The 20,412-nt window shown below is 41.9% G+C and overlaps 1 protein-coding gene across 1 annotated transcript in view; it reads right to left on the bottom strand.

Moving 5' to 3' along the window:
• Positions 1 to 4,611: 4,611 nt before the first annotated feature.
• The window catches only part of LOC136876304 (CCAAT/enhancer-binding protein), a 46,715-nt gene continuing 30,914 nt past the window's right edge, over positions 4,612 to 20,412 (bottom strand). Inside the window, exon 2 of the transcript XR_010860563.2 lies at positions 4,612 to 5,020. The gene's annotated coding sequence lies outside the window, so the exon portion shown is untranslated. The remainder of the gene's footprint in view (positions 5,021 to 20,412) is intronic.

Raw genomic sequence — 20,412 nt, 5'->3', positions numbered from 1 at the left:
ACGCATACGCCACACTCTCAAGCGCCCATCAGCTCGATACAACTAGAACCGGGATTCATCGGACCATACCACACGCCCCACCTGTTCCATAGTCCATTTCCGATGTTCGCGGACCAATGCACGTCGTCGAGCTCTGTGTCAAGGTGTCAGCAAACGAGCACGAGTTGGTCGTCGGCTGGTGAAGCCTATGCGGTGCAGTTGCCTCCTTACACTCCTGGTAGAACTGGGTTCCTGACTCCTAACATTCAACTGGGCGGTTACCTGACTCACAGTAGCCCGTCGAGCGCCCAGTATGTTTCTGCGGAAGCTATGTGATGTCCGTTCGTTAAACACCTGTGGGCTTCCCTTGCAGCGGCTTACGCGGATGGTAACATTCTCTCTGCAATACTGAAGATCCACCCTCGACAATGTTGACATCGGAAACCCGAATTCGCGTGTAATTTCCGCAATGCTATGACCCATGCGCCGTGCGCCGATGATTTTCTCACGTTCCAAGTTGGTTAACTCGCGACGTGTTGCCTTCTTCACGACACTTGTGTCTGTGACAAACTTCTCAGCTACGTCGCAGCTAACCGCAACGCTCAGGGGTCATACACGGCACATTTTCTAATGGGACAACCCTTCCCGTGACATTTGGCCACTCAGTGTATCTCTCCTGACAGGACAGCCACAGCCCAAGCGGGGTACGTCATGAATGTCATGACGAGTTGAAGGGGGAACGGGGAGGTCTATATAATGTGTGGCTGGACGCGGACCACTGTTCCATTTCAATTTCCATTACTGATTAAGAGATATTAGACAGTGAATATCGACTTCTTTCTATCGTTGATACATGGTAGCCTAGTGCTATCTGTACTTTGTCGCATATCGTGTCGGGGATCATGTGCTTTCTTTCATAACTTTCTACAGCGGCTTACCTAAGCAGACAATCTGTTACCTATGGACAGCAATAACTACGTGGTAAGTGCTTAATAATCTGCTGCACGGTTCCAAGGCATTAGCAGCGTGTGTTTGCTAAAGTGAAAGTATAATTAAACCATGAGATAAAATCAGCGACTATAAAAAGGCACAATATTACAGTTTTAAGTGAATGAATTCAACTCAGGATACCATGCGTCTATGGTGAAATTCTGAAATTTGTGTTTATCCACAAAACAAGTGAGATAGTATACGAGTATATGAATTGTCGGTGTTCTCGCTACACATGGCAGTTCATTTCTCGCTGTATTTCCCAAATGCTTTCAATCAATCAATCAATCAATCAATCAATCAATCAATCAATCAATCAATCAATCAATCAATCAATCAATCAATCAATCAATCAATCAATCAATCAATCAATCAATCAATCAATCAATCAATCAATCAATCAATCACTACTGATCTGCATTTAGGGCAGTCGCCCAGGTGGCAGATTCCCTATCCGTTGTTCTCCTAGCCTTTTCTTAAATGATTGCAAAGAAATTGGAAATTTATTGAACATCTCCCTTGGTAAGTTTTTCCAACCCCTAACTCCCTTTCCTACAAACGAATATTTGCCCCAATTTTTCCTCTTGAATTCCAACTTTATCTTCATATTGTGATCTTTCCTACTTTTAAAGACACCACTCGAACTTATTCGTCTACCGATGTCATTCCAGGCCATATCTCCACTGACAGCTCGGAACATACCACTTAGTCGAGCAGATCATCTCCTTTCTCTGAGACGCTATTCTTTTGTCCGAAATCACCCAAAACAATTCGAGCTGCTTTTCTTTGGATTTTTTCCAGTTCTTGAATCAAGTAGTCCTGGTGAGGGACCCATACACTGAAACCATACTCTAGTTGGGGTCTTACTAGAGACTTATATGCCCTCTCCTTTACATCCTTACTACAACTCCTGAGTACTCTCATAACCATGTGCAGAGATCTGTACCCTTTATTTACAATCATATTTATGTGATTACCCCAATTTTATTACAGGACAATTTTATTGTATATAGGGAGAATTTTCCATCCGAGCGGAGCGTATCCTGGGTCTTCCCTCCTCTTCCCAACAACGCCTATCCAACCCGCTCGCTCTCTCACATACTCCAAGTTCCTTCTGCCCGCTTACCCAAATCACGTTCTTCATTTATATTTTATGTCCTCCTGGTGTACCGGTACTCATTTCTGATACTGTCTTTCTTCACAACTGCCTACTGAATCTGTAGAGGCAATAATTTAGTTCTAACTTAAATGAAATAGAATTACTTGACAACGACAGTTCATTATAATGCATTTTTTAATCTGATATAACAGACTCTAAAAAGGGTACCGTGAAAATATGGTCTTTAGCTAAAAGTGCCTCAGAATGGATAAGTTTGGGAGAGACTGAGCTAGAGAAATGATGGTCGAGATTTATGCAGTCTTCTTGATTATGTCTATCTAAGACCGATGACCTCCTTGCTTGGTCCCTTAAAATAACATTCATCATCGTCATTATCATGTCTGTCCGAATTGTGTCGATTACTAATTCGAGTTTTTGTAATTAAACGGGATAGGAATGAGAAGAGAGATCACTCTTGTCTGGACCTGAAATGAGGAGTACCGTTGCAGTTGTCCGCCTCTGTGGTGTAGTGGTTAGCGTGATTAGCTGCCACCCCCGGAGGTCCGGGTTCGATTTCCGCCTCTGCCACGAAATTTGAAAAGTGGCACGAGGGCTGGAACGGGGTCCACTCAGCCTCGGGAGGTCAATTGAGTAGAGGAAGTGGTTTTCCGTGGTTTCCCACTTCTCCTCCAGGCAAATGCCGGGATGGTACCTTACTTAAGGCCACGGCCGCTTCCTTCCCTCTTCCTTGTCTATCCCTTCCAATCTTCCCATCCCTCCACAAGGCCCCTGTTCAGCATAGCAGGTGAGGCCGCCTGGGCGAGGTACTGGTCATTCTCCCTAGTTGTATCCCTTGACCCAAAGTCTGAAGCTCTACGACACTACCCTTGAGGCGGTAGAGGTGGGATCCCTCGCTGAGTCCGAGGGAAAAGCCAACCCTGGAGGGTAAACAGATTAAGATAGATAGATAGATAGATAGATAGATAGATAGATAGATAGATAGATAGATAGATAGATAGAAGACCGTTGCAGTTTTGACCACTGAACGAAATTTTGCAAGAGGAGCAAAACTGATTTTAACCAAATCAGGCAAATTATCATGAATCCGTAAAACGGTTGTTGTGTACGTTATGCATTCATCCTAGAACCACGGAAAATTACATCATGGTTCGAACCCCACTGTCGGCAGCCCTGAAGATGGTTCTCCGTGTTTTCCCATTTTCACACCAGGCAAATGCTGGGGTGTATCTTAATTAAGGCCACGGTCGCTTCCTTCCCATTCCTAGGCCTTTCCTATCCTATCGTCGCCATAAGACGTATCTGTGTCGGTGCGACGTAAAGCAAATAGCAACAAATTACATCGTTTCAGAATTGGATCGTACGAAAATCGGAAAAATGATTCGGACATTATATGATTTGATCCGCACAGTATGGTAAGAGGATTTACGTCGCAATGGCACAGATATGTCTATAGCGGCGATGGGATAGGAAAGGGCTACGAGTTGGAAAGAAGCGGCCGTGGGCTTAATTATGGTACAGCCATAGCATTTGCCTAGTGAAAAATGGAAAACCATCTTCATTGCTGCCGACAGTGGGGTTCGAACCCACTATTTCTCGAGTGGAAGCTCACAGCTGCGCGCCCCTAACCGCACGGCTAACTCGCTCGGTGATATTTTTCTCATTAGACTTAATTAGGGTAGAGTGGGGTAATTGGGATGTGAGGTAACTTGGTAGTATGAAACTATGTTTCAAATGTACCATCTTCGAATTCCCTAACGATTTTATTGCGAATATTATGTCACTGCAATGCTTTGCTGTTTTGTTACATATATATATGTTGGGAACACCAAGTATATTTCTGCTTACCTGTATTAATCATCATCATCATCTGTTTACCCTCCAGGGTCGGCTTTTCCCTCGGACACAGCGAGGGATCCCACCTCTACCGCCTCAAGGGCAGTGTCCTGGAGCTTCAGACTCTTGGTCGGGGATACAACCTCGCCCAGGCGGCCTCACCTGCTATGCTGAACAGGGGCCTTGTGGAGGGATGGGAAGATTGGAAGGGATAGGCAAGGAAGAGGGAAGGAAGCGGCCGTGGCCTTATGTTAGGTACCATCCCGGCTTTCGCCTGGAGGAGAAGTGGGAAACCACGGAAAACCACTTCCAGGATGGCTGAAGTGGGAATCGAACCCACCTCTACTCAGTTGACCTCCCGAGGCTGAGTGGACCCTGTTCCAGCCCTCATACCACTTTTCAAATTTCGTGGCCTCCGGGGGTGGCAGCTAATCACGCTAACCACTACACCACAGAGGCGGACACCTGTATTAATGATAAGCTAAACTACACTTTATATCTGGTAGCCCAAGGTACTGTAGGCCTACAGAATTCCATGCCCCAAGGAGTAAAGGCATGTTGTTACTTTGGGCCACTTGACCCTTTTTTGTATTGTCTAGTACAATGATTTAGTCTGAAATTTTTAATGTCAACCAAATTCTTTGTTTTATTGTAGATGAATAAGGAATGAATCACAAAACAATTTTAATTTTATTTAAAGATAAGGAACTTAACAACAATTTTTAAAAATACGGCCTTAGGTACAACGGCCTCCCCTACTATTCATTTACACAAAGGACAGTAACATCATCGGAACTGCAAACAAATGCAGCACCATACAGTCATACAGCACCAAATTACTCCGTGGTAGGGTGATTTTGAAATTTCCCACTACGTCTGAACATTCTCATCTGCCATCACCCAATATTAGCATACGAATGTTCTGCTGCTAGTACGTGCACTCCAGTTGATGTCGAATTTATTCTGAACAACGTCTGTATTTTTCTGGGCTTGTGGGCCGTGGTCTAGGAGCATATGACGATCCCGACGTTTCACAGAAAACTGCGTTCGGCATCTTCAAGGGTTCCCAATACTTCGATGACTACGAAGCTCTCAAACCTGGAAAACACAGACACAGTTCAATACGCCGGCCATGAAACCCTTAACTGCTATATGAATGTATAACTGTAAGTACTGCAAGAATCTGCTGTAGCCCACATCAGGAAAACAATCGCAAACCTTGGATGAGCGATCACACATGGATCCTAATTAAGGAGAGAAAGGAACTAAAAAATCAGGGAGCTCAAGGTGAAGAGAGATGCAGAGAAATATTGAAGAATATTCAGAGATCTTGCCTTCAAGACAGGCAGCAATATAAAACTAAAATAATCGAAGAAATTGGCTGCCAAATTTATCAAAATAAAACCCGTGATGTGAGAAGGTAAAACTTCTATCAAGGGAATTTAAACCCAGGTCCTGCACAGTAGCAAATGACACTGATGATCCACGACTTTGTGAAAGTTCTGTAACGATGGAAAGAGTATTGTAGTAATATCTTTAAGTATTATTCAGACGTTGAAATGTCCGCCTCCATAGCGTAACGGTTAGTGTCATTAGCTGCCGTCCTCGGGGGCCCGGGTTCGATTCCCGGTACTGCCAGAAATTTAAGGATGGCAGGAGGGCTGGCAATTGGTTGAAATGGTACATGTAGCTCACCTCCATTGGGGGTGTGCTTGAAAAGAGCTGCACCACCTCGAGATGAGGACATGAGTTTACTTTTTTTTTAGACCTTGAAATGAGTTGTGACCAGTGTTGCCAACCTATAAATCTTTTCTCCGCTAAATTTTAATTGAAAATCAGCTAAATTCTGAACTGAAGCAAAATAGCATATATCAGCTGTTTTAACAAAAGAGATTAACTCAACACTCACCAGTTTCAGAACAGGAGTTCATCATCTTCTAATCCGCGCACTATAGGCCTTTGCTCTGAAGCAGATGTGCTGAGTTGAGGCCCTGTTGTTTCATATGAAGCCACATGGTACAATTATTTTTCAAAGAAAATGCTGACAGTTCACAGCAGCAAAGACCATTTTCAAATCTGTTTGGAAAGTTATTTTCACTTTCATTACTGTTTTCATTGTTCTTGATAAGAGTGCGGAAAGAAACAATGTTAAACAATTTCGCATTTATATTTCACTGCCAATAGACGCACCATCCGTATTTGGAATCACTGGGAAGCTCAACCAACTTAAAGTTCAATTATTTAACCACTCTTTACGAAATATCTGACTACGTTTTAACCTTTTCTTTCGACATATGGACGTACCAAAAGAACCACGTTATCAAACACGACACTACCCGGCTCATCAAGAGTACAGTAACGATTGTAACAAATACTTACTGAGGATGTGGGTCAGAGCTAGTCTACAAAACGAGTGGTAGTATGCAGCATATGTTCAATACAACAGGAATAAATAAACTATTATGCCGTATTAAGTTCTACATTTTTCCTCTCCTGGTGATGAAAGGTGATATTGTTACCGCTGAAAATCGCTAAAAGAAGTTGGAAAATCCGTCAAAAAATCCGCTGCCCACTAAATGGAAAGGTTATCCGCTGTTCCATTTAAAAATTCGCTAAATTTGGCGAGAAATCTGCTGAGTTGGCAACACTGGTTGTGCCTGGGAAGGCATCCAGCTGGAGCCGGACATAATACCATGTGAGGTCGAAAGATATGTGAAAGCACTACGGTCGCATAAAGCACCAGCTGTGAATATATATTCAGAAAGGGAATGAAGGAGACAAGTACAACACAGAAATCTGTGGAAAATAGCCACATCAGATTGGGTTAAAACCACATTTATGCCAATTCACAAGAAGGGCGACACGACAAGATTTCACAACTACTACACAGTGGATTTCTTTTCGTATGCTAGTAAAATTATGTTGCATATGTCCGGCTTCATGGCTATATTTAACGTGCTGGCCTTTGGTCACCGGGGTCCCGGGTTCGATTCCCGGCAGGGTCAAGAATTTTAATTGTAGTTGGTTAGTTTCGCTGGCACGGGGGGTGGGTGTTTGTCTCGTCCTCATCATCATTTCATCCTCATCACGATGCGCGGGTCGCCTACGGGCATCAAATCAAAAGACCTGCATCTGGTAAGCCAAACTTGTCCTTGGACACTCCCAGCACTAAAAGCCGTACGCCATTTCATTTATGTTGCATATTTTGAGAAAATAATGACTCGTTTTTATAAAGGCAAATTTCCTCTGAACACGCTAGTTTTGTCAAGGGAAAGACTGACAAAGAACAGATTCCCATATAAGGCAAATGACTGAGAAAAGCAGGGAATTGACATCCCCATGGTTATATGCTTCCTGAACTCCAGTCGCCAATGATGGAACCCTCATCACAGCAGACGAGGAAGAGCTGAGTGAGGATGAAAATAAAAACTGAGTCTGGAATGTCACAACTTAATCCCATTTGTAAAGACCGTTCACTTTCTAAGTCAGTGAAGGTACGACTAGTTCGCATACTCAACTTCCCTATCTTCCTTTGTGGTGTGAAGACGTGGACTGTTAGTGCATCAGATAGGAAGAAAATAGTTGTTCTTTAGATGTGGTGTTGGAGAAGAATGCTCAGTATTTCTTGGACAGAACAAAAACCCAACGACTCAATTTTAAACGAACTGAAAATTGAGTAGAAATTGTCCACTACAGTTATTTGGGCACATTGCATGTAGAAAAGAAGAATCACTGGAGAAGGTGGTGGTTGTGGTGGTGTTCGGCCAGATACCTGGTAGAAGTTCGCGTGGGAGGAGAGCACTGCTACGATGGTCTCATAAAATTAAAAATAGTGTTGGTCCTACAGTAGTTACCGAATTCAAGAAAAAGCTCAGGAGAGAACAGCATGGAGAATCCCAACAAAAATGTCAAGTAAGATCACGATCCTGAGAACAACGGAGAGGAGAACTGTATTTGCACTTATTAAATTTAGGTAGGTACGTCTTTTGCTTTGTACTGATAATAGTGTTGTGAAAATAAATAAAATGCGCAATGTCCTGTCGGTCATCCGGATCGAATCTGATCCGATCCCGTGTCAGCTGGATAAACGAGATTCTACTTTATTATTATTATTATTATTATTATTATTATTATTATTATTATTCACTACCAAAATATAAAACAATAGGAGGACAGATGACCTCGATGATCTTAGCCCTTAATGAACCAAGAGGAACATGGATATTTCGTTTTAGCACATATGTTATACCCGTGCAAGGCCTAGATGTAGGAAAAATTGATTGTTAGTGGTAGGCCTACATGGAAGGGATTAACGTTAAATATTTCACTGAGAATCATCGTTAAATACATTTCACGTTGAACTGATCAACTGCACATCAAACCAGCCCAGAGAGATCATACACGTTTCCTTATTTGAAGAACTGACAAGGTGGGTGGAGGAGGAGATATGATAGTTGGACTCCATTGAGGTTCTTTGTAAATGTCGGTATGTTTCACCGGCTTGTCAAAGTATTATTAATTCATTCCATGCTTTGACGTGGTGAATCCCACGCTACGGTCTGTGTGGGGCGCCGCCGACCAGCGTCGTCGAGTTTCTAGCGTCTGGCGTGCGGCAACAAGGAGCCACGTCAAGATTAAGGTCACACAGTTCGTCGACTTGACAGGTCAATATCTGCACCCTGAACTAAATACTTCCTCTGTGAGTGAAGTCATGGATTTACTCCTCCAATCAATATTTCGCTCACCATACTACCGATTGACGTAGGCCTAGTTGGCAGAATCTAAATGTTTTGAAAAATGTATATGCATACATGCAGATGCATATTTTGAGGAGTTTTGGTGTTATTGCATATTTTAAACATACCAGCATATTTCAGCATATAAGTTTGAAGTTGGGATAATAAAAAAAAGTCGACTTTGCTTGTGTTTTTGACATCTTTTGCCAACAAGAAACGCACGTTCTTTTCAACTGTGTGTTATTCTTTTTACTACTTACAGTACAAACAGACTGTTTTCTTTCACATCAGAATGTCAGTTCTGTGAAAAGGCTCTTCATTTAATGTGTTACTTGTTTAGTGGTCTTCATCTCATTCTTAAGCGTTCATTTACTGAAAATGACCAAAGAAAGATCAGCAGGAGCAGTAAGTTATTAAGTTAGTGGCTGTCGGATAGATGGTGTCGTGTGTAGTTTCAAGTGTGTTCAGAAGAAGTTAAATATGAAAAAGCAATCAACTTGAATAAAATTCAAGAACGACTGCACGTATTACGAAAAAGGAGAGGAAATACAATACACAACAACTTCTTACACAGGTCAAACTCAAGTCCTCTGTTAACACATTTTCAGTCGATCTTTGTAAGGCGTTTAGTATCCATCAACGTTCCATTGAATTATATAAATAATGCAGTTCTGCAGTTAATTATGGAGAAATATTGTTTAAAAAAAAAGATAACAGATTAATCTTTTTTGATAGTGGTTTAACGTAGCGCAAGATTTTCGGTGTCGCAAGGATAGAAAAATGCTAGAATTGGGAAGGTAGCAGCCGTGGCCTTAATTAAAGTACAACACCAGCATTAGCCTGGTGTGAAACAGATGAATGAACACTTAGAACAAATGTACGTGATTTTAAGTGCATATTTCTTTTTTTCTTTTCGTGCATATTTTCTATATTTTTAGTTGCATTCATATTTAAATCATTTTTATTGAATAAATATCCGGGCCCTAGTTATTGGATTACTTACAAGTTATATGGAGTTCACTTTGATTCACTCTCTTCTACATGTTCTCAATTGTATCTCAAAGAATAGATTCGGAGAGAGCAGAAGGCATAAATATTTCTAATTATTCACATACATCTGTTTCCACACCGGTTTTGTTGTACGAAAGCGTAATGTCTGTGGACTCAGGATATCTTATTCATACGTTAGAAGTAATAGACATGATAGTTGGTACAAAAAGGTGAGAAAATGGTAGGAGGGTGGTAGTGGTGGTGACTATTGTTTTAAGAGGAAGTACAATTAAGCAACCATCCTCTATAGGCTATATAACACTAACCAGAGAGAAAAATGGAAGGGGTCCGACACTTCGAAAAATTAAGCTAACGGCCAAAGAAAGGCAAGGGCTACGAGAGACGTGAAAATGAAAAACTCCCTAGGGTTCAGAAAAGAGCAAGAGTTGACCAAGGGAGGTCGGACAGGATAGATGAAAGTGAGGAGCGTGACACTAGCAAGTGGAAGCAATACCAGGACTCAGCTAAGGACCCTGTGGTCGCCAACGCACGCTCCCAAGTTAAGAGCCCCTGAGGCCTCTTTCAGTCACCTTTTACGACAGGCAGGGATACCATGGGTGTTATTCTACCGCCCTCACCCAGAGGGGGAGGTAGGAGGGTATTCAGAATGAGGAGATAAAGGCCAATTGCCGGGTTGAGTGGCTCAGACGGTTGAGGCGCTGGCCATCTGACCCCAGCTTTGTAGGTTCGATCCTGGCTCAGTCCGGTGGTATTTGAAGGTGCTCAAATAGGCCAATCTCGTGGGTCGCACAGCTGTGAGCTTGCATTCGGGGGATAGTGGGTTCGAATACCACCGTCTGCAACCCTGAAGATGGTTTTCCTTGGTTTCTCATTTTTACACCAGGCAAATGCTTTGATTGTACCTTAAATAAGGCCAAGATCGCTACCTTCCCAATCCGAGCCCTTTCCCATCCTTCCGTGGTCAAAAGACTTCCGATGTGATACTGCGATGTTAAATAAATAGCAAAAAAAAACATCGTCCTCGAGAATAAGAAGAGAAATTAATTCTATCTTCTATTCAAGAGTTAATGATGACTCCTAGGCGGGAAAGCAATGAATACAATAGTCAACCCTTTTATTATAGGCTTCTTCAAAATGACCTGACTTTGAGTGTCCATTTCCTTTATGGGATAACATTAGTCGAATATATAAAACATTGCACTTGTTAAGTTCTTGTTTCGACCGTCCATTTAAATTAAGATTAATTCTGAATTCCATTGAAATGACACAGTTCCATAATATATTCCCGTCGTGCCATTTCGACAGCTTGTAGACAAGAAGATATAAATCCGTAGTTGAAGGTAGATAAGTAGTTGAAGTCATGTCAGAGAGAAAAGGTAGCCATCCATTACGTGTATTATCCACTAGAAACCTGAAGAGGAAAATATCAAGTTGTCAAGCAAGAAAAATGTCCTGCAATTTGATTCTTTCCCTCGAAGTTGTAGTAGGAGGGTTTCAAATATGAATATAGAGCTATCAGTCTCAATGTTTAAGGAGACTGTTTCCCAGCAAACCCAAAGTGAAGTATTATCGAGCGAGTAAATTTCATTGTAATTATTTCAAAAACGTTCAGAAAATCTCTCGATCACTACCGCTTACCAAAATGATTTTCGTACTTCTGAAGCATTTTGTCGTTGCACCTAGAAAAACCACTAGGTGATCATATTTGAGCTCAGAACCCCGACCAGAAAGGTTCTGTCATCCAAGGTTCAGTATTGCATGAACTATTCAATGAATTTTCGTTCTGAGTGATACATGTGTTACGTTCCTCTCGACATTCTCGCAGCCGGGCTGAGTGGCTCAAACGGTTGAGGCGCTGGCCTTCCGACCCCAACTTGGCAGGTTCGATCCTGGGTCAGTCCGCTGGTATATGAAGGTGCTCAAATACGTCAGCCTCGTGATGGTAGATATACTGGCACGTAAAAGGACTCCTGCGGGACTTAATTCCGGCACCTTGGCGTCTCCGAAAATCGAAAAAGTAATTAGTGGGACGTAAAGCCAATAACATTATTATTATTATTATTATTATTATAATTAACATTCTCACAAAACTGTATTTCGAGACGCAACGAAGATTTCAATCTTTACACGATTAGACCAATCATAACATATCATAACTACGACAAACTTGAAGTCCACGTGTTCGTAAGAGGCCTACCCTTCAGTTCAAAATTCATTTATTCATATAAAGTAGTTCTTCTTCTTCTTCTGCCGCTTTTCCCACAACTGTGGGGTCGCGGGTGCGAACACTCGCACACACATAAATAAATAAATAAATAAATAAATAAATAAATAAATAAATAAATAAATAAATAAATAAATAAATAAATAAATTAAATGGATCTGGCCCTGCTTTACGACTGGATGCCCTTCCTGACGCGAACCCTAAAGGAAGGGATGTAATCACTATTTGCGTGTTTCTGTGGTGTAGTCTGAATATGACAGTAAAGTGCTGGGATAAACACAAACACCCAGTCCCCGGGTCAGAAGATTTAATCAGAAGCGATTAAAATCCCCAACCCAGCCGAGAATCGAACCCGGGACCCTTTGAAACGAAGACCTCAACGTTGACCATTCTGCCAGTGAGTCGTACATTCATGTAAACTATTTCAGTGGCGTATATTTCATAACACTGGATAGATTACATGATTAGACTGTCATTTCAAAGAAGACAGAAATATTTGTAAGCCAGCATTATCATGTCGTAGGAAATATACAGTACAAGCCTACATTTCTGTGCAAAATTTATGCACTAAAGCAGATAATTGCACCGAAAAATGTGTGACCAGTGTAAATCTCTCTGTTTACTGGCAAATGTTACCACGGGAAGTTGAATGACACAAGTTCAATAGTCAATGATGACCCCGCGAGCCTCGTTCCTTCTTGTATTGAGTGAAGATTAGGTGTTGTAACAATCACCCTAGCTGGCGCCATCGGCCAGTCGTTGTTGTTCCTCTGCTCCCAAGATAACGGGTTCGATCTTGGCTGAGGTCGGTGATATTTGAGTCTGTTTAAATGCGAAACTTCGTGTCGCTGACTTCCGCGAAGTTAAAGAACTAAGACAGACTATAGTCCCTTAACATCTATCTATAGAAATTGAAAGAACTTTTAATAATAATAAAAATAATAAAAATAACAACGAGAAGAAGGAGAAGAAGAAGACTTTGCACTCGAAAAGGTAGACAGGGGATACCATGTGGTATATCTCTGGGACACAAGCGCAAATGACTGAATGTTGATTGTCTGGCATTCACCGACGACCTGACACTTCTATCTAATTCAGTGAAACAACTATATGTTCTCAGACAACAAGCAGCAAAGGTAGGGCTACACATTTCACTTGAGAAAACACAATGCATCACAAACATCAGTGACTGCATCTGGAGCAAGGAACAATCAAGAAAACCAACAGGTTTAAGTACCTTGCAGAATGGCTAGAACCCAGTCTCTCCGAAGGAGTAGCATTGTCAACTCAAGTTAATAAGCTACAAGTGGCATACCAACTGACCAAGAACACCTACAATAAAATGTGTCTCTCCTGAAACACTAAAATGAAGCACTACCAGTCAGTTGTCTGCCCTTGAAGCCTTATATACTTCAGAATGTCTAATATTCAACAGGAAGGGACTCACGGGCAAGCTCGAAATCCAGGAGAGAAAAATATTAGGACCAGTCAAGGAAGGGAACGAATACAAAAGGCGAAACAATCAAGAGCTTTACAAATCACGGACGTAGCCAGGAAGAGACGCCTAGCATTTTATGGACACATCTACGCAGGGTGCGAAAAACCGCGGGGGGGGGGGGAAGGGAGGAATCCCCCCCCTCCACCGACGATTTTATCTCAAAGGTTCACCCCACTAAAACTGCCGGGGGGGGGGGGGGAGGTCTTTCAATATAATGTGGAAAATGTAGAACACGTATAGTTTATTACTGAAATTAATGATTTTTACTGTGCATTTTTTCACAGAAACATCAGCAAGAAATCAAATGACTGCCAGACCTTGAGCAAGAAAACAACGCAACAGTGGCAATCCGCATCTGCAAGCTATTTTTCATGTTGCATTCTGGCAAGTCCATCTGAAACGCGGGCAAAAATTTAAATTACTTGAAGCTATCCTCCCTTGTCGTTGCTGTAAGTAGCTCGAGCTTACACCACTCCTGTTCTTCTTGGAGAGGGCGTGTTTCCGATAGGTAGCCAATAGGACAATATTCACTTAAGGTGTGTACAAACCAACAAATTTGTTCCCTCAGCACTCAGCCCTGGTAGACGAAGGTTCCGCTAATAAAGCAATAAGTTAGGACAAATCACGCCTCGTCTGGCCTTTCATGAGAAAGGGACAGTCTATCATAAACTTCTCAGCTGGTTGGAATAACGTTCTAATGTATATCATTCCTGTTATCACAACAAAATTCAAACAGAAAGATCTACAATTTACATTTTTCTGAGGGAGGAGGTATTTTATTCACAGGGGAATTTTATACCTCCTCCCCCGCCGGATACTACCTGAAATAAACACCCGTATTTAAGCCCTATGTTCCTTCTCCCCCCCACCATTTCTTTCTGATTTCGCACCCTGCGTCTACAGGATGCATTATGCCAAATTGACCAACCAGCTTCTCGTTTACTGGCAAAAGACGAAGACCAAGTCACCATGGTTGATGGAAGTAAACAAAGATCTGCAGGAACTGGGAGGAACAGAAAGAGACTTAGAAGACCGGATATCATTCAGGAGGATGCTTAAACAAAAACGGTGCCAGGACAAACCGCCAAGAAGGAAGACATGTACCCTCTGGACAAAGGGGAGAAAGGAACAACTCAGGCACAGTCGAATATTACGGTCCTTAGTCGGCCTATACGAAATAATAATAATAATAATAATAATAATAATAATAATAATAATAATAATAATAATAATAATAATAATAATAGTCTATTGATTTTACGTTCAGAAAACTACTTTTACATTTTTTGGAGACGCCGAGGTGCTGAAAATTATAATCCATAGAAATCTTGTTTACATACCGCTAAATCTATAGACACAAAACCTGAGCACCTTCTAGTACCACTGTACTGACCTGGGATCAAACCTACCAGCCTGTACGCAAGATCATCCTGTGCCATCTGAGCTACATAGCCTAGCTTTATTATTATCATCATCGTGTATGTGACAATCGTATGGCTTGTGCGGAAATTTTCATTTGACGCCTTCTAGACGGCCTGCGTATCAATTTTGATGATCCACTTTACCAGACGGCAGAGAAATGGATCTCCGCTGGGTGATCTATGGCCGAGTTTCTGGGGGAAGCACCACATGTGACACTAGATATCTTTTAAATGTTAACGCCCTTCAAAATTCCTACAACCTCTGCCAGGTCTGAACCCGGGATCCTGAGATCCGGAGGCCGGTACTCCACAGAGCAGTGTTACAAAAATGTTCCAAACTTTTTGCTGCGATGACTTTGGAGTAAGGAGACAAGACGAGTAAGCGTGTGTGGAGTTTTTGAAAGTAGGTAAAATAATAATATGAAGATAAAGTTGGAACTCAGGAGGACAAATGGGGCAAATATTCGTGAATAGGAAGAGGAATTAAGGAGTGGAATTATTTACCAAGGGAGTTGTTCGATAAATTTCTAACTTCTTGAGAAAAGACTAGGCAAGCAATTCATGGGCAATCTGCCACCTGGGTGACATCCGTAAATGTAGATTAGTTGTGATTGATCGATTAGTTGACAGAGGGAAGAAGAAGAAGAAAAATAGACTTGATATCCATAGTCTTGCAAGTAGGATGTACTTCTATTGCAGAAACCGAAGCGGCGAAGATAAGACTGGCCCTCCTTCACACTAGCCAACAAATCGTATTTCCTGGAATATGCACTATATTATTATTATTATTATTATTATTATTATTATTATTATTATTATTATTATTATTATTATTATTATTATTATTATTATTCATGTCATATCGGCCAACTTTGGACCACGTCATTTCAACTGGTTACTTCTGGCTTTGATGTGTGCCCGATACTTCCACATGAGTTCTCAGTGTCGTTCTTTCCTCTCCTGCGTTCACGCTTTTCCTGTTTTTACTTTTGACTTGTCGCGGAAACCCTGAAACGCTTGAAGTTTCTTCTTAAGTGGGACACGCTCCTGGATGTCATTATGTGTGATTCCCACTTCTTCAAGGTTTCTGTCCACCTCAATGAACCAAGCCCCTTTGGTTTTCTTCTGCTGAAAGAAGGCCATGATGCTGTTGGTCAGTTTTCTTTGGTGCATTCGTGTCAAATGCCCATAAACGGTAATTCTTCTTTTCCGAATGGTATTTATTTATTTATTTATTTATTTATTTATTTATTTATTTATTTATTAAACCGTTTAGGGGCCGATGACCTAGATGTTAGGCTCCTTTAAACAACGATCATCATCATCATCAATTTAATCCGTTTAAACTCCAGGGCTAGTCTTTCCATCGGAATCAGCGAGTGATCCCACCTCTACCGCCTAAAGGGCTGTGTCGTGGAGCGTGAGACTTTGAGTCGGGTGATACAACTGGAGAGGAGGACCAGTACATCGCCCAGGCGACCTCACCTGCTATACTGAACCGGGACGTTGTGGAGGGATGGAAAAACTGGTAAATATAAAACAAGGAAGAGGTAAGGCAGCGGCCGTGGCCTTAAATTAGGTACCATCCCGGCATTTTCCTGGAGGAGAAGTGAGAAACCATGGAAAACCATTCGAGGATGGTTGAGGTGGGAATCGAACCCCCTCTACTCAGTTTAATTCCCGAGGCCTAGTGGACCCCGTGCCAGCCCTCGTACCACTTTTCAAACTTCGTGGCAGAGCCGGGAATCGAACCCGGGTCTCCAGAGTTGCAGGTATCACACTAGCCACTACGCCACAGAGGCGGATTTATTATTATTATTATTATTATTATTATTATTATTATTATTATTATTATTATTATTATTATTATTATTATTATTTCCAGTCCGCCTCTGTGGGGTAGTGGTTAGCGTGATTAGCTGCCACCCCCGGAGGCCCGGGTTCGATTCCCGGCTCTGCCACGAAATTTGAAAAGTGGTACGAGGGCTGGAACGGGGTCCACTCAGCCTCGGGAGGTCAACTGAGTAGAGGTGGGTTCGATTCCCACCTCAGCCATCCTGGAAGTGGTTTTCCGGGGTTTCCCACTTCTCCTCCAGGTGAATGCCGGGATGGTACCTAACTTAAGGCCACGGCCGCTTCCTTCCCTCTTCCTTGCCTATCCCTTCCAATCTTCCCATCCCTCCACAAGGCCCCTGTTCAGCATAGCAGGTGAGGCCGCCTGGACGAGGTACTGGTCATACTCCCCAGTTGTATCCCCCGACCAAGAGTCTGAAGCTCCAGGACACTGCCCTTGAGGCGGTAGAGGTGGGATTCCTCGCTAAGTCCGAGGGAAAAACCGAACCTGGAGGGTAAACAGATGATGATGATGATGATTATTTCCAACCCTTGACCGTTCCCCTACGATTGGGAATGAAGCGAGATGAATCTTTGTAGCGAGTATTTACTACCGAGTGCCCTTCCTGACGTCAACCTCATCAGAGGATGTAATGAGATTATATGAATGGCGTGATTTATATTATAGTAGGAAGGAAGAGGGTGGAAACAGGTACGTCGAACTTGCAAGAACTATGGATTTTAAGTTTGGTTTATGTCCCTGTGGTAAAATAACATTCCTGATAAGGTCGAATTTTTAAAAGTGTTAAACTCGTTTTAGTAGTAACTTATCAGTGTTATTTTCGTAGCTCCAGAGTGAATTCAGCGAACACATGCTCAGCCGAAGTATTAGTCCCGGAAAGGCGAAAAATGAATTCAGCTACAGTCAGAATTGCTGATGCATCTACTCAACTAATGTTCAAACAATTGGTACTTATTTATCCACTGTCAAATTATATCATTGAAAATGAAATGGCGTATGGCTTTTAGTGCTGGGAGTGTCCGAGGACATGTTCGGCTCGCCAGACGCAGGTCTTTCGATTTGTCGGCGACCTGCGCGTCGTGATGATGAAGACAACATATACACCCAGCCCCCGTGCCAGCGAAATTAACGAATGATGGTTAAAATTCCCGACCCTACCGGGAATCGAACCCGGCACCCCTTTGACCAAAGGCCAGCACGCTAACCATTTAGCCATGGAGCCGGACATTCTTAGCTGATGAAATGTCGATGTATTTTAATTCGTATAACAGGCATGTGCTTTACAGTACGCTAATTTATTGTTAACGTCCCGTTGCATGAAGCAAGAACCAGCACATACGTTCAATTTTGATGTAATCCGGAACACCGCAACAGATGACTCTAATCCGGTACTGTCCTGCAAAATCCGAGACGTGTAACTACCCTAGCTAATACGATGTTTTCTTTCCACATCGAATTTTAACCTTCTCCTTTCTCTATTTCTTCCGTTATTTCGGGAAGCAACTTCGTCATTCATCCCTCCATATTTACAACAACAAATTAAGGCACTTAGCCCCATTCTGGATTACAGAGCACTGCACTTAGTGGAACTGCTATCTCATGATGCCTTTTGCTGCTATAGAAACGGGATTGGCGTATAGCCTTGTTTAGGGTGGACTGGCATAGTCAAATATCAGTGTAATGGCACTTATCCGGCTCTGGGTTCCAGGTTCCACTCTTAATTTCTTTTCTGCAGGATGATACAGAAAGAACTGCCGTCACTTACGGAGCGTATGTCTGTAGATAATTACTGTATACTGACCAAAAATTGTCGTACGAATACGGATTCTATTCTCAAAATCAAGAGAGGTTAACGCTAAGGTTGACTACATTTCTTTTCCTTCTGTTTGCGATTACGAAATAAATGATTATATGAATGCTTACTAGCCTATTTATTTCTAATATAGTTTTCCCCTTTGTTTTGGTTTTTTGTTTTGAGTCATCAGTCCATAGACTGGTTTGATGCAGCCCTCCATGCCACCCTATCCTGTGCTAACCTTTTCATTTCTACGTAACTACTGCATCCTACATCTGCTCTAATCTGCTAGTCTACCCCTACCGTTCTTACCACCTACACTTCCTTCAAAAACCAACCGAACAAGTCCTGGGTGTCTTAAGATGTGTCCTATCATTCTATCTCTTCTTCTCGTCAAATTTAGCCAAATCGATCTCCTCTCGCCAATTCGATTCAGTACATCTTCATTTGTGATTCGATCTCTCCATCTCACCTTCAGCATTCTTCTGTAACACCACATTTCAAAAGCTTCTATTCTCTTTCTTTCTGAGCTCGTTATCGTCCATGTTTCACTTCCATACAATGCCACGCTCCACACGATATCAATGTTTGAAGTGAGCAAATTTCTTTTCTTAAGAAAGCTCTTCCTTGCTTGTGTTAATCTGCATTTTATGTCCTCCTTACTTCTGCCATCGTTAGTTATTTTACTTCCCAAGTAACAATATTCATCTACTTCCTTTAAGACTTCATTTCCTAATGTAATATTTCCTGCATCGCCTGCCTTCGTTCGACTGCACTCCATTACTTTTGTTTTGGACTTATTTATTTTCATCTTGTACTCTTTACCCAAGACTTCGTCCATACTATTCAGCAGCTTCTCGAGATCTTCTGCAGTCTCAGATAAAATAACAATGTCATCGGCATATCTCAACTTTCCCTTTAAACACAACAAAGCGGTATTTTATTAACAACATTCAAATCAACGTAACAGTGTAACTATTGAGAAGAAGACTCCGTTACATATGTCACATTTTAAAAGTCTGTCTTCAGAAAAACTCTCCGGAAGGGGTGGTAATTCTTCTGAATCACCGAGCGAGTTGGCCGTGTGGTTAAGGGCGCGCAGAGCTTGCATTCCGGAGGTTGTGGGTTCGAACTCCACTGTCGGCAACCCTGAAGATGGTTTTCTGTGGTTTCCTATTTTCACACCAGGCAAATGTTGATATTGTACCTTAAATAAGACCAAGGCCGCTTCCTTCCCACTCTTAGACCTTTCCTATCCCGTCGTCGCCATAAGACCAATCTTTGTCGGTGCGACGTAAAGCCAATTGTAAAAAGAAAAACTTCTGAATCACACTGCAAAATTCTTTACAACTTAGCATAACAATATATTTATGCTAACAATATTATTTTATTTAATATGCTTATTTTATAAATAATAACACTCGAGGTGAACGGAGAATACACCCACACATACAATGTATTTTTATATTAAATCTAAATACATTACCTAAGTTAATTCATACCATAGAAGAATGTACATTTGCTGGTAGGATGTAGTGTTTACAGTGCACTATGTCTTCTCGTACGGGCTAGAACAAATCTGTTACTTTCATTTATCTGACTCAGTCTTCCCTTTGCCTTTGATAATATGAAAGCGACTGAGGTATGAGCGATGTTAGTAATGCCATTCCTTACACAACTAGTCTCCGTTAAGAACGCTGTGAAAATATCGCTCATAGGGTCATTCGATGCTCGCATTTCAGTGGACTTCGCAAACTGATATATAATAGCAACTTCTGGCTCGATGTCAAAAGCAACGGGATACCACATCATTCCTCATTTCCCTTATTCGCCTCTTCAGTGACACTTAGGCTGTTTATGACAGCTGATGGTAGAACCGTTGGGGATCCAACCAAACTTCGAGCTGAATACGCAACACAACATTACATACATACATACATACATACATAC

The sequence above is a fragment of the Anabrus simplex genome, chromosome 6, assembly GCF_040414725.1.
Source record: "Anabrus simplex isolate iqAnaSimp1 chromosome 6, ASM4041472v1, whole genome shotgun sequence".
Classification (NCBI taxonomy): domain Eukaryota; kingdom Metazoa; phylum Arthropoda; class Insecta; order Orthoptera; family Tettigoniidae; genus Anabrus; species Anabrus simplex.
This window is presented reverse-complemented; position numbering and strand designations above follow the sequence as displayed.